We start from the raw sequence: 15,432 nt of genomic DNA, 5'->3' as shown, positions 1-15,432 counted from the left end.
CTTGCATAAGGACTAGTGCTTATGGAAAACAAAAACAGCCCCCTGAATGGTAAGGATAGGATTAAGCAAGGATGGCACAAAACATTTGTGTTCACTTGTACAAATCAGGTCAGTTTATATGTATTTGAATTTTTTTAATAGTGATTTATGAACAAGCCCTAATTCTAAATAGCAGCGTAACATGGCGTTTATGCAGATCACCATCAGTCACCATAGTGTTAGCCACCGGCACGTTGCTGAACAGAGGTTCTGGCCAGTCATGCCATATTTGAGAGGCTGCAGATTTTTGTATGGATGATGCAAAAGGAAGAGATACTTTCCTTCTGAAAATCCCAAATCCTATTAAAACTCCGTGGGGATTGGTCCTGCTTTGAGCAGGGGGTTGGACTAGATGAACATTGTATGCTGAGTGCCATGATTTTGCATGACACTGTGGCCTCATGCTACTCCTCAGTAGCCACAATGAAGTTCCATAGTTCTCAGGCCTGCTGCTAGGAAGTCATCTGGGGAGCAATCCTAGATGAATCCTTCTCCTGCAGCAGACCCCAAGACCTTGGCAGAGTGCCAGTAAAGCATCACATCATGAGAGGAGGGGAAAACAAACGAAAGAGAGGTTTCAGAGTAGCAGCCACAAAAAGAAAAGGAGTACTTGTGGCACCTTAGAGACTAACAAATTTATTTGAGCATAAGCTTTCATGAGCTACAGCTCACTTCATCAGATGCATGCAGTGGAAAATACAGTGGGGAGATTTTATATACACAGAGAACATGAAACAATGGGTATTACCATACACACTGTAACAACAGTGATCAGGAAAAGTGAGCTATTACCAGCAGGAGAGCGGGGGGGGGAGGAGGACCCTTTTGTAGTGATAATCAAGGTGGGCCATTTCCAGCAGTTGACAAGAAGGTGTGAGGAACAGTAGGGGGGGAAATAAACAAGGGGAAATAGTTTTACTTTGTGTAATGACACATCCACTCCCAGTCTCTATTAAAGCCTAAGTTAATTGTATCCAGTTTGCAAATTAATTCCAATTCAGCAGTCTCTCGTTGGAGTCTGTTTTTTGAAGTTTTTTTGTTGTTGAAGAATTGCCACTACTAGGTCTGTAATCGAGTGACCAAAGAGATTGAAGTGTTCTCCGACTGGTTTTTGAATGTTATAATTCTTGACATCTGATTTGTGTCCATTTATTCTCTTACATAGAGACTGTCCAGTTTGACCAATGTACACGGCAGACGGGCATTGCTGGCACATGATGGCATATATCACATTGGTAGATGCGCAGGTGAATGAGCCTCTGATAGTGTGGCTGATGTGATTAGACCCTATGATGATGTCCCCTGAATAGATATGTGGACACAGTTGGCAACAGGCTTTGTTGCAAGGATAGGTTCCTGGGTTAGTGTTTTTGTTGTGTGGGGTGTGGTTGCTGGTGAGTATTTGCTTCAGGTTGGGGGGCTGTCTGTAAGCAAGGACTGGCCTGTCTCCCAAGATCTCCTGAGAGTGATGGGTCGTCCTTCAGGATAGGTAGTAGGTCCTTGATGATGCGTTGGAGAGGTTTTAGTTGGGGGCTGAAGGTGATGGCTTTGGTGTTCTGTTATTTTCTTTGTTGGGCCTGTCCTGTAGTAGGTAACTTCTGGGTACTCTTCTGGCTCTGTCAATCTGTTCCTTCACTTCAGCAGGTGGGTATTGTAGTTGTAAGAATGCTGGATAGAGATCTTGTAGGTGTTTGTCTCTGTCTGAGGGGTTGGAGCAAATGCAGTTGTATCGCAGAGGTTGGCTGTAGACAGTGGATCGTGTGGTGTGGTCAGGGTGAAAGCTGGAGGCATGTAGGTAGGAATAGCGGTCAGTAGGTTTCCAGTATAGGGTGGTGTTTATGTGACCATCGCTTATTAGCATCGTAGTGTCCAGGAAGTGGATCTCTTGTGTGGACTGGTCCAGGCTGAGGTTGATGGTGGGATGGAAATTGTTGAAATAATTGTGGAACTCCTCAAGGGCTTCTTTTCCATGGGTCCAGATGATGATGTCATCAATATAGCGCAAGTAGAGTAGGGGCGTTAGGGGACGGGAGCTGAGGAAGCATTGTTCTAAGCCAGCCATAAAAATGTTGGCATACTGTGGGGCCATGCGAGTACCCATAGCAGTGCCGCTGATTTGAAGGTATACATTCTCCCCAAATGTAAAATAGTTATGGGTAAGGACAAAGTCACAAAGTTCAGCCACCAGGTTAGCCGTGACATTATCAGGGGTAGTGTTCTTGATGGCTTGTTGTCCATCTTTGTGTGGAATGTTGGTGTAGTGGGCTTCTACATCCATAGTGGCCAGGATGGTGTTTTCGGTAAGATCACCGATGGATTGTAGTTTCCTCAGGAAGTTAGTGGTGTCTTGAAGCTTAGCTGGGAGTGCTGGTAGCGTAGGGCCTGAGGAGGGAGTCTGGCACCCGACAACAGGATTGTCTGGCTATGTAATGCCTGAGATGATGGGGCACCCAGGATTTCCAGGTTTATGGCTCTTGGGTAGCAGATAGAATACCCCTGGTCGGGGCTCTGGGCAAATTTGTTCTTGTGCTTTTTCAGGGAGTTTCTTGAGCAGATGGTGTAGTTTCTTTTGGTAACCCTCAGTGGGATCAGAGGGTAATGGCTTGTAGAAAGTGGTATTGGAGAGCTACCGAGCAGCCTTTTGTTCATATTCTGACCTATTCATGATGACGACAGCAACTCCTTTGTCAACCTTTTTGATTATGATGTCAGAGTTGTTTCTAAGGCTGTGGATGGCATTGTGTTCTGCACTGCTGAGGTTATGGGGCAAGTGATGCTGCTTTTCCACAATTTCAGCCCATGCACGTCGGTGGAAGCACTCTATGTAGGAGTCCAGTCTGTTTCGACCTTCAGGAGCAGTCCACCCAGAATCCTTCTTTTTGTAGTGTTGGTAAGAAGGTCTCTGTTCAGAGGTGTGTTGGAAATATTCCTTGAGTCGGAGACGTCGAAAATAGGATTCTAGGTCACCACAGAACTGTGTCATGTTCGTGGGGGTGGAGGGGCAGAAGGAGAGGCCCCGAGATAGCTGCTGGTAATAGCTCACCTTTCCTGATCACTCTTGTTACAGTGTGTCTGGTAACACCCATTGTTTCATGTTCTCTGTGTGTGTATATAAACTCCCCTGTGTATTTTCTACTGTATGCATCCAATGAAGTGAGCTGTAGCTTACAAAAGCTTGTGCTCAAATAAATTTTAGTCTCTAAGGTGCCACAAGTACTCCTTTTCTTTTTGAAACAAAGTAAAATCCATTTCTCTAGTTTGATCAAGTCAGAGAGTTGGTTGCTATATCTGGAAGGCATCACAAACTTATTGACCCTTGGCAGAGTTTCCAGTTAGGAGAAGCAAGTGAAAGCCTGGGTATAAAAATATTTATTTTTTTCTGGTAATTAAATCTATAATTCAGGGCATAGGGATTCTGCAGCTTCAAAGACTAAATATTATAGCAAGTTTCGTATTATTCTGCAGTATTGAGGACTGATTCTGCAGCAGTTTATGTCCAGCAAATTGCAACCCCCCTTTTTTTGCTTCCAAATGCAATGCTCTGAATAAACCTGTAATGGTCAGTACAGTGGGTGAGACCCATAATGTGCTCGTGCAGTAATACATTTACAACCCAACTAGATAAGTATACAGTATAAGCTAATGGACAGCTGTATACACAATTCACCTTATTAAAAAAGCCCATATCTTGTATTTTGCATTGCCCACCCATTAGGCAGTCTTTGAAACTTTGAAGTTTAATGTTTCCCTTCTTTTAATCAAAAAAGCATGATAGTTACTCTTAAGAAAATTTTGATTTCTCAAAACACAGGAGTAGACTTATTTGTTTGAGAATTTTGGAAACATTTTCAAACCTGGGTAACTAGAGTAAGCTCCTAAATCCATACTTCGGCACCTCAATAAAAGTTGCTTGATTTGTTTAGAAGTGCTGAGCACATACAAATCCAACTGACTTGACTGTGGTTTGTGAGTGCTCAGCTGTTCTGAAAAATTAGGCAATTGTTATTTAAGAGCTTACAGGTGGATTAAGGAGCCTAAATACAGGCCAGGTTTCTAGTGTTGTTTTTTTTTAAAGCGTGTAAATATTGTGACAGTGACTATATTATACTAGTACCCAGCCAAAAAAAAAAAGCACCAGACACTCAACCCTCCGTGAAATCCATCAGACAGGCGAAAGAAAGAAAAATTTAAAATATCGAAATAATAAGTTCCATACAAAATCCAGCATAATTAGCAACCAGTTATTTAAGTACAATTAGGTAAGCATCCTGAAGAGATTGCTGTGGGAATAGCAAGTAAAAGAAGGTCAAGAGCAAACTTCATATGGGAAGAGCATATGTGAGGGTCTGGGAGTGTACAAAGACTAGGAATGGACAATTAGGGCCTGATTTGTCATTCGGCCTGGTTACATAGGCATATACTGATTTAATTGAGGAGAGAAAGAGGCCCCGAATTTCCATTTTCCTAAATGGAACTTAAACCTTAGAGTTCTATGGTACAGGTGAAGTTCAAATGTATGAACAAGCTTGAAACTTTACAAAACAAACCTTCCATCTAGTCAGAATGCTACACATTCAGGCTGGAGAAAGAGCATCACAATGCAGCGAAACTGTGCTATGGATTTCTTCCTTCTATGATTATTTAACACTCATATTTGTGGCCGAGGACTAATGGGCCTAAGAGTCTGTTCTGAAACAGACTGCGTTAAGGCAGACATTCAAAATAGGGTTTTCTTTTTCTTACCATAGACGCGAGTTTAGTGTTTGAGACGGGTGCTGGATTGAAACCTCTGAAGAGAACCTGTTCATTTACAAAACATATTGCTGGGGTAGTGGCATTCCAAGCTCCCCACACAGACCTGTCAGTGTGCATCCACCCTGACTTGGAGGAACCAGCTCTAGTGGTGTGACAGGACTGAAGTCCTCAACTTCTCTGCTGAAATTGCCAACAAGGATGGGTGCTAGTTAGTGTCCACATTTATTTTAAAACACCAAGACCCCTGAACAATGAGACACTTTATGTTCCGGAGTAGGGGAGAAGAGGTCACTGTCCACTAACAGGATGAAACCTTGAGATCTTTACTTAGGCCCTGTTCTTGCAACTTGGCCCATGTAGGCAGAGCCCTCTGAGAAACCACATTGAATTCAGTGGTGCTCTGCATAGGTGCAAGGCTGTTGCAGGAACTCAAGCCTAAACTTACTCCTGTTGACTTTAGTAGAAGCTGATAAAGCTCCTTTGAGTTTAGGTGCTTCATTTTGGGAATCTAGGGGAGAAAATGTTGGCCATGTCACATTTTCCTTTTATGTTTAAAGTAAAATGCTGTACAAGAGATGTCCTCAGATACTTCTGAAAATATAGAACCATTCAATAAGCAGATGAAACTACAAAATAGCCAAGGCTGAGGTGTTTAAAGGGCATTAACAGAGGTAGTCACCCTAAATTATTCCAGCCTAAAACACAAGGGATGCTTTTTTCCAAAGCTCCTAAATCCCATTTTCAAAAGTGAGTTAGCCACTTAGTAGTTTAAACCCCAATGAATCTAAATCAATTTTGATAACTTGAGGCTCCTCAATCACTTAGGCTATGTCTACAGTGCAGTTGGGAGGTGTGATTCTCAGTCCAGGTAGAGAGACTCATGCTAAAAATAGTAGCATGGATGTTGCAGCATAGGCTAGCCACCAGAGTCCTAGCCATTCAACTCTCTGGATCTGAGCTCTGGCGGCCTGCCCAAGCCTCCCCCGTGCCACAACATCCACCTTGCAACTTTGAATTCTAGCTCAAGCTGAGCTACTGCAAGTCTGTCTCTCATATGGAGAGAACCACACCTCCTAGCTGCATTGTAGAAATACCCTTTGACACATTTGAAAATGTTCCCCGAAGAGGATTTATAGAGCCTTTTAGGGATGAGATGAGATCTTGGTATTTGTGAAATGTGGGATTCTATAAATAACAAAACAGACTTTGTTTAAAAAAAGTGCCAAAATCTGGGTTTTCATATTATGCCTCAAAACTGAATAAATGACTGAATTTTATTTCAAGGTAATAATGTTAGCATTTCAAAAGTACAATATAGTTATCAAAGTTCTTATAAATGTTCCCCTGGTGCTACGGTATAACAAGTATTTTCTGCAAGTTTTGTAAGCTAAACTATTGTCGTTTATTTGTGTTTCAGTAACATCTAAAGCTCACAATGGAGACTCGAGCCCTGCTGTGCTTCGTACTGTGTATGTATATGTAGTAAAAGAGAGTCCCTAGCTTGAAGGGATTACATTCTAAATAGACTAGAGAAACAAAAGGTAGGGGAAATAAAGCATTATTATGTCCATTTTGCAGACCTAAAGATATGAAGTGACTTGTCCAAGGTCACGCAGGAGGTCTGTGCCAGAATCAAACCCAGATCTCATGGGTCCCAATCCAGTGCCTTAAATACAAGGCACTCATTCCTCTGCATTTCTGACTGTTCTTTTCCCAAGTAAGGGTTTTCCCCAGTGCATGACTTCCTCCTGTCCAAGAAATCATGTGATGAGAGGAAACATACTCCATCTGCATTCAGCAGCAGTTTTGTGGTAATGTTGATGTCAAGGGTTTACCTACTCCTTGATATTCTTCATATTTTTCATTTTATAAGGAGCTTTTTTTTAACTGGTTGTCAAACATCAATATTGATGTCAACGTTATCATGAATATGATATTCACTCCGTTCATTTTCTAAGGGTGTCATCATGAATGGCATTGTTCCCATTGACAAATGCACAAATCCATATGACGATGGCTTTCACTGTGTCACACAACAATATGGCTGTTGACTTTAATGCTGACATTAACAAAGAATGAAATTAATAGTGATATTTGCATGAGTTAATTTCAGAGTGTTTAATAGTCATCATTCCCTTTGACATCAGCAGTGGAATAGCAAAGGAACGAGTCAGACATTAGAGGATAAAAGAGATTGCTTTTAGATAGTGTTAGCATTAATGCCACCTCCCTCCAGCAGAACAAACTGCATTGCTGTATAATCAGTTTATAAAGATACAGCAGTCTTTTTAATCACACCAAGTGTCAGTGCTGGCATTTGACTTGATCATGTAGATCCCCAAAAGATTACAGCTTATTTTGTTCCATGGCAGAATTTCAGCATTCAGACCGTGCTATAAATACTCCCCCAAAGCTAGACTGTCTAAACAAATTGCTCGGTGCTTTCAGGTGGTGCAGCATGATGTCATGGTACTTAAACAGGATGCCAAGACTAGGGATTGTAAGGGAGAAAAAGTGAATAATTCTAGGCAAAAATTCATGACAGCAAGTTCTAAAGCAATGTATCTTTTGGTAAACCGGAGGGAAGGGGAGAAAGAGAAGAACATTTATCTTTTTAAAAGGAGAGAAATGAACCAGCCCATATTGAGAGAGTTGATTACTATATACTCTGCTATTTTGAGCCAAATCTTGAGGTTTGTATGCAATTTTTACAAATTCAACCTCCTGCCAGCATTCTGTAATTCTATCAGGACAGAAGTCTACTAGATGAGAGGTTGAAATGAAAGTGTGCTGCCTTAATTCTGGTCATATGAATTCCACCACCTTTTGAATGACACCAAAAACATGCTTAAAAGGGGATGGTGAATAGCAAAAGACTTGCAGTAAATGTAGATTTCTCTAGATTCCAGTTTTTGATGAAATCCATATTTTACCAAACTTTGTCAAAGACCTTAATGTACAAAACTTTCATAGGTTATTTAAGTAGCATCTGTAAAATACAAGAATACAAATGCAGACAGGTGATCATACCTGCCACAGATACATATGCATGTGCAATTACCACTTTCTATGGTCCGTTACCTGTGACAAGCACATCTATTGTGTGAGCATCAGAGGCTCCTATGTTTGAAAATTTGTCTTACAGTGACTAGAGTGAAATCCCTGCAAGCTGAGTGGACACTTTTCAAAGACACCATAATAGGGGCCCAACTTAAACATATACCCCACAGTAAAAACTAAAAAAGAGCCACCGTGGCTTAAAAACCATGTAAAAGAAGCAGTGAGAGATAAAAAGGAATCTTTTAAAAAGTGGAAGTCAAATCCTAGTGACGTAAATAGAAAGGAGCATAAACACTGCCAAATTAAGTGTAAAAATGTAATAAGAACAGCCAAAAAGGAGTTTGAAGAACAGCTAGTCAAAAACTCAAAAGGTAATAATGTTTTTTTAAGTACGTCAGAAGTAGGAAGCCTGCTAAACAACCAGTGGGGCCCCTGGACGATCGAGGTACAAAAGGAGCACTTAAAGATGACACAGTCATTGCGGAGAAACTAAATGAATTCTTTGCTTCAGTCTTCACGGCTGAGGATGTTAAGGAGATTCCCAAACCTGAGCTGTCCTTTGTAGGTGACAAATCTGAGGAATTGTCACAGATTGAAGTGTCACTAGAGGAGGTTTTGGAATTAATTGATAGACTTAACAGTAACAAGTCACCAGGACCAGATGGCATTCAGCCAAAAGTTCTGAAAGAACTCAAATGTGAAATTGTGGAACTATTAACTATGATTTGTAACCTGTCCTTTAAATCAGCTTCTGTAACCAATGACTGGAAGATAGCTAATGTAACGCCAATATTTTAAAAGGGCTCTAGAGGTGATCCTGGCAATTACAGACTGGTAAGTCTAACGTCAGTACAGGACAAATTAGTTGAAACAATAGTAAAGAATAAAATTGTCAGACACCTAGAAGAACATAAATTGTTGGGCAAAAGTCAACATGGTTTCTGTAAAGGGAGATCATGTCTTACTAATCTATTAGAGTTCTTTGAAGGGGTCAACAAACATGTGGAGAAGGGGGATTCAGTGGACATAGTGTACTTAGATTTCCAGAAAGCCTTTGACAAGGTCCCTCACCAAAGGCTCTTATGTAAAATAAGTTGTCATGGGATAAGAGGGAAGATCCTTTCATGGACTGAGAACTGGTTAAAAGACAGGGAACAAAGAGTAGGAATAAATGGTAAATTTTCAGAGTGGAGAGGGGTAACTAGTGGTGTTCCCCAAGGGTCAGTCCTAGGACCAATCCTATTCAACTTATCCATAAATGATCTGGAGAAAGGGGTAAACAGTGAGGTGGCAAAGTTTGCAGATGATGCTATACTGCTCAAGATAGTTAAGACCAAAGCAGACTGTGAAGAACTTCAAAAAGATCTCACAAAGCTAAGTGATTGAGCAACAAAATGGCAAATGAAATTTCATGTGGATAAATGTAAAGTAATGCCCATTGAAAAAAATAACCGCAACTATACATACAATATGATGGGGGCTAATTTAGCTACAACTAATCAGGAGAAAGATCTTGGAGTCATCATGGATAGTTCTTTGAAGACGTCCATGCAGTGTGCAGCGGCAGTCAAAAAAGCAAACAGGATGTTAGGAATAATTAAAAAAGGGAGAGAGAATAAGACGAAGAATATCTTATTGCCCTTATATAAATCCATGGTATGCCCACATCTTGAATACTGTGTACAGTTGTGGTCCCCTCATCTCAAAAAAGATATACTGGCATTAGAAAAGGTTCAGAAAAGGGCAACTAAAAGATTAGGGGGTTGGAACGGGTACCATATGAGGAGAGATTAAAGAGGCTAGGACTTTTCAGCTTGGAAAAGAGGAGACTAAGGGGGGATATGATAGAGGTATATAAAATCATGAGTGGTGTGGAGAAAGTGAATAAGGAAAAGTTATTTACTTGTTCCCATAATATAAGAACTATGGGCCACCAAATGAAATTAATGGGCATCAGGTTTAAAACAAATAGAAGGAAGAAGTTCTGCGCACCGTCAACCTGTTGAACTCCTGGCCTGAGAAGGTTGTGAAGGCTAGGACTATAACAGGGTTTAAAAGAGAACTGGATAAATTCATGGAGGTTAAGTCCATTAATGGCTATTAGCCAGGATGGGTAAGGAATGGTGTCCCTAGCCTCTGTTTGTCAGAGGGTGGAGACGGATGGCAGGAGAGAGATCATTTGATCATTACCTGTTAGGTTCACTCCCTCTAGGGCACCTGGCATTGGCCACTGTTGGCAGACAGGATACTGGGCTAGATGGACCTTTGAACTGGCCCAGTATGGCTGTTCTTATGTACTTATGGTCTTAATGTTTTTCATCCATTTCTATTTTCCCCTTAAGTCTCAGTAAAACCTGTTCCTGAGTTAATAAAGATCCAATGTGAAATGACTTTGGAGATAAGAGAGACTCAATTTGCAAGAAAAATAGAAATAGCAAGAGCCAAAAATATAAATGAGAACTGTGGCTGGGGATCAAGTGATTTTCATTTATTAATAATGTGGTGTTACTAATGTCAGCTCTTTATTTTTCAAATGTCCATGATGCTGGTGTGGCAGTTCAGATCTGAAGGACAAGAAGATGCAAGTTTCATAAAGATGCCAGTGAAGGACAATTGTATCCTACGGTTACACTGAAGCTGTAGTCTGAGATTTAAGATTGATGTTGCCTGTGAGGGAGAACTTGTACAATAACACCCTTTGCAGTAAACTGCAGATGCCTATCCTGCTATTTGGTGCCTTATCAATGTTCTCGTTAATTTTTCCTTGGTTGCTTGCACTTCAATCTTCCCCTGAACTACGTGATTCTTCAGTTTAAGAGTAGCCATTGTTTAGAAGGAAAAAACATAGAACAGGAACAGAAAATATTTATATGGCTCAGGGAAAGCAGAATTTTTATAAGCAATATATCCTTTTTAAAGCACACTTAGGAGGATTCTTTTATTCGGATAAACACAATAAATATTGGCATGAACTGTTGCTGAGAGACCTCCCCAAGTCCCAGATCTCTTTTGTCTTTGTTCTGTTTCTCCTAGGCTTTGCTTGTCTTTCTGTACATGGTGAGAGTGTATATTGATATTTCTGTCTTGACAAGAGGAAGTTGCATGGCTACAGCAGGGAGCACAGCTCAAACAGCTTAAGACTTTCTCGTGAGTAAAAAGAAAAAACACTATTACTTTGGGGGTTTATTAATTTTATTTTTTGAAATTTTACATCCAAGGAGGAATAATTCCAAGAGGGTATCTGGAACACAAAAAAGTCATGTAGAATTGCTGGATGGCACCAATGGATTTGACTCAGTTCAAGGGCCCCAAGAACACTTGTTCCATAGCTCCTTTCAGCTTCTAACACACCACAGCCTCCTGGCTTCAGTTTGAACTTCACACATGAAATATCTATTGACGCAGCTGGTTTTGACCAATTGATCAATAGCAGGTTGAATCTGCTACTCTAAGTTTGATGAAGATTTTTAATTTTCATTGAGACTAAGCTACTTTTCCCCTGAACATGCAACAAGAAGGAAAACCACACATATTCATATCATTGTTCTTGGAAAGATCTCAGATTATTTGCTTTGGATTTGTTTTGAGTAGGAAAAGTAAAGACAATGGGCCTGATGTCACTTTCATCCGTTCAACATCAGTGTAGCTACACTGGCATCAGCTGAGTTACTCTACATTTACACCAGGGTAACAGAGGTCAGAATCATTAAACTCAAACATGCCTTCAAGGCACAGCCCGTTGTGTTGGTGGTGAAGAGGCCTGCATGGCCTCACTGCAAAGCTCCCGTCAGGGCAGTGAGAGTGTGAGTAGCATGACCATTGTGCTGCCCTTTCCAAGGGTTCAGTATGCATCTTCTTCTTTGCCTGGCCAATGGTGGGGGGAGCTGGGTCCTGACTTCCCTCCTTCAGCCTCGCTCCTGTAACACTTCAGTGCCTGTAGAGGCACAGACCTCACACAGTCCTTGTACGTAGGTTTGCTAAAAAATTGTACTGCTCCTTCTGTGGAGGTGCAGGGTAAAGGAAAGTTTCTTGTGCCCTCTGCACTTGTCATGCATGCCTGCATAGGACCAGGTACAATCTGACCTATCATTTTTGACACTGTGACCAAAAATTTGCAGGGTGAATGAAGTGAAGCTTATAACTGAGATCTTCCACCTCTCCCATCAATAGATTTATGTCCATGGTATAAAGAGATGTGTGAGATCCCCACTATCACTGAGAATGTAATACACTAGGGATGGGTGAACTGGGTGAGTTCAGACTGTTCTGCAACTGTGGATTTCTTTTGTATTAGCTCAAATCCAATTTTACAAGCTAGGCATGACTTAAAACTCTGATGGTGAACACATCGGGCTCTCTCTTAGGAGGTAAGAGTTTTGTTTTGTTTTTAATCCACCTAAATGTAAGTTAGTTAGTACTCTTAACTTTCTGCATTAAAATGTTGAGTAGAGTTGCTACTGCCTTTTGCAAATAAGAGGTGGCTACATTTTAATGTGAGGTGAAGTTTCCTGTCTGCATACACTATAGAATTTTGTAAAGTTGATAAAGAATGTGGGGACCTTTTGGCTGAAAGACAAATATCAGTAAGTTGTTATAGCAAAAGAGAATAAATCAAAAGGGCAGTTTTCTGAAAACCATAGTTTATTTACCATATTCTGTTTGGTTTTGTTTATAAAAGTGAGATTTGTTTTTGTTTTTTGGGGGTGGTTTTTTTTAAACATTCCCTTCTGACTCTGTAATATATCATGCTGAGCTGTGTCTTTCCCCTATATTATGTCACCCAGCAGGACTTCTGCAACATGGTGTTATACATCACAACTTGACATATGAGCCAGCAGCCCTCATTCCTCCTCACTAGCACATGGATTCAGACTACCTAAAAGCACTTTGAAGTCTGCAAGCATTTTGTATAATTTATGGCTATTGGTGTATGGATGGGTATAAACTTGCGTTGCTTGACAGTGATGTTCTTCCACTACATAAAGAAGAAATAGCTCTTTTAAAGCATTATTATTGTGTAATTCGAAGGCCAGATTCTCAGTTGGTGTAAACTGGCATCGATTTCAATGGAGTGACGTCAATTTAGACAAGCTAAGCATCTGGCCCAGAGTCTAAGTTTGGATTTTATGAGTAAGGCTATGATTTAGTCACAGGTATTTTTAGTAAAAGTCATGGACAATAAGCAAATATTCACGGCCGGTGACCTGTCCATGACTTTTACTAAAAATACCTGTGACTAAATCTTTGGGGGTGGAGAGGGTGCTGGCAAGGCATGGGGGAGCTGCTGCTGGCTGTGGGGAGGCGCTCCAGTCGGCCGCCCAGAGACTACTGCTGGAGCTGCCGGAGCAGTAGCTGGTGTGGCTGCCTCCAGGGTCACTCCAGCAGCGGTTGGTGTGGCTGTCCCGGGGGCCACCTAAGCAACTGGCCCTGGAGCCATCTGCGTGAGCAGCCCTGGGTTCAGCTACACTGGTCCTTACAGAAGTCACGGAGGTTGTGGGAAGTCACGGAGCCCTAGTTATAAGCTAGAACTAGCAGTATACAGTGGTGTGTGCATAAAAAGGATTAACTGGGATTTTAAGAACTGGTCATTTTGTTTATTTGAATAAACAACTAATTCCACATTATTCTGACTTCCACGTAAGCCTGTAAATTCTCGCCCCAAAGTAGGACTGTAACACCTTGACATCAAAAACCTCATGTTCTCTTCTAGTATACAGAAGGTTTATTTGATGAAGACATCTGGATATGTACAAAATATAAAGGTACAATATAGAATAGGCTCATCTATGCTAGGAAAATGGCCATTTGTTGACAATAGTTGTCAACAACAGTTCATCCCATGACAAAATCTGGTGATTAAAAATGATACAGAGGGATCCATTGCTGAGAACCATTATCAGCAATAGTCAGTTTCCTAATGTAACAGATCCTGCAGAACCTAACACACTTTCACTCTATTAATACGAACATTATCTCTGATACACCACCATTCTGCAGTGCTTGGGTCATCACTTGGGCATCTGGCAGAAACCTTGAACAAACTGTGCCAAAAGGATTCTTGGTCCCTTCCCAACTCTCCTGAATTGTGTGTTCTGATCTTGTTCTGCCTTTCTCAGAGTGAGCTGCATAAGTATACGCCTAATCCTTCCTGAGTGGGGGGGGGAAAAATACAGAGGAAAAAGTTGCTCCATATGAGTCCACTGGCAGATTACGTGAGCAATGGGAAATGTGTATGTTCTGGTGCACCATGGCAATCTGCATCTACTGGTTCTATTTCTGTCCCTCTCAAAACTCCAAACTGTCAAGTGAGACTGCTCCAGAGCCTCTTGTTATACAAACGTTGACCTCAAGATCAGCCGTCAGCACTGAGAGACTGCTTCAGTGTCACAAAAACTTACAAAGGAGGTGGAAAACCACACTCATTATAATACTGTTTGCTCGATAGCAACCAAAATGCTATCTCCATCTTCCTGTGTGGTTTAACTTCTGTCATTAGGTAAGAAAAACGTAGAAGTGAAAGTGCCAATCTGCCCCTGCACCCAGTGTCCTCCTCATACTGTAATCCGAGCACAACTCCGAAGATTGCTGCTCATATTAGTACACTGGGAAACCCAAGGTCAGGCCGCCTTTAGCACTGAGACTAATAATAAAAATATCCCTAGGGAAGACTATAAAGAGTTACCTGCCATTCGCAACAGCCCTTCTTTCTTTCTCCCCATTCTGTGAGGTGACCGCGCAATCTTTGACTCTGCAGAAGCTCGGGCCACCGCATTCTTCAGACCTTATGTACCAGAGGGGAAAAAAGAGACGCTTCCTGACATTCTGCCAGAGGACTGTGTACATATGAACTGCTTAGAAATAAGTATGCCACATCTTCTATTACTTCAGGGGAGCTTCCCTTACCCTCATGAGGCAATTCCCCTTTAGCCATTCATAAATTTTCTTATTAATTCCTGCACATTAAACTTACTAAACTAAGTTAAAAGTTGCTAAGCTGTATAACCCAGAAACTGAAAAATAAAAAAAGCAAGGAACAAAGCAGTTTGGTCATTCAGCATCCCACTTATACTCCCCATCCAATGCTTAGGCCCAGATCCACAAAGGGACGTAGGCATTGCAACACCTAACTTTGAGGTGCCTAGAAAAAATCAGAGGAACACTACTGCAATCCACAAAGCCTGCGTTCAGCACCTGGCTTCCTGTGAAATGAATGGGAAGAGATAAGTGCCTTAGAACAAGCCTGCATGCTAGGCAGGGAGCCCCTAAATTAGCCAATAGGAGATGCTGATGGGAGGAGTTTGTCCTAAGACCCTCCCCACATGAGCTTTGAGATATTTTGATCTTGAATCACTTTACAAAGGAGGTCAGCATCATCCCCATTTTCTAGATGGAGAAACTGAGGCACAAACTGGTGAAGTGACTTGCCCAAGGTAACCCAGCAAAGCTAGTGACAGAACTCATGTCTCCTGAGTACCAGTCACTCTATCCATTAGGCCACACTTATTCTGTTATACTATGTTATGTCCTATTATGACATGTCAGTAGTACTGCATAACATAGCTTTTACTGTATATATCT

General features: G+C 41.3%; 1 long non-coding RNA gene across 3 annotated transcripts in view; it reads left to right on the top strand.

Moving 5' to 3' along the window:
- Positions 1-13,793, top strand: part of LOC122464051 — a 28,270-nt gene extending 14,477 nt beyond the window's left edge. For 2 of the 3 annotated variants that reach the window (XR_006287897.1, XR_006287895.1), the window contains exons 2-5: positions 6,212-6,263; positions 10,888-11,001; positions 12,149-12,221; positions 12,642-13,793. This is a non-coding gene — a long non-coding RNA (uncharacterized LOC122464051). Of the gene's footprint in view, positions 1-6,211; positions 6,264-10,887; positions 11,002-12,148; positions 12,222-12,638 lie in introns of all 3 variants that reach the window. The other variant, XR_006287896.1, reaches the window with a different exon arrangement.
- The last annotated feature ends 1,639 nt before the right edge of the window (positions 13,794-15,432 follow it).

Source organism: Chelonia mydas, chromosome 1 (assembly GCF_015237465.2).
Source record: "Chelonia mydas isolate rCheMyd1 chromosome 1, rCheMyd1.pri.v2, whole genome shotgun sequence".
In the NCBI taxonomy this organism is placed as follows: Eukaryota; Metazoa; Chordata; order Testudines; family Cheloniidae; genus Chelonia; species Chelonia mydas.
This window is presented reverse-complemented; position numbering and strand designations above follow the sequence as displayed.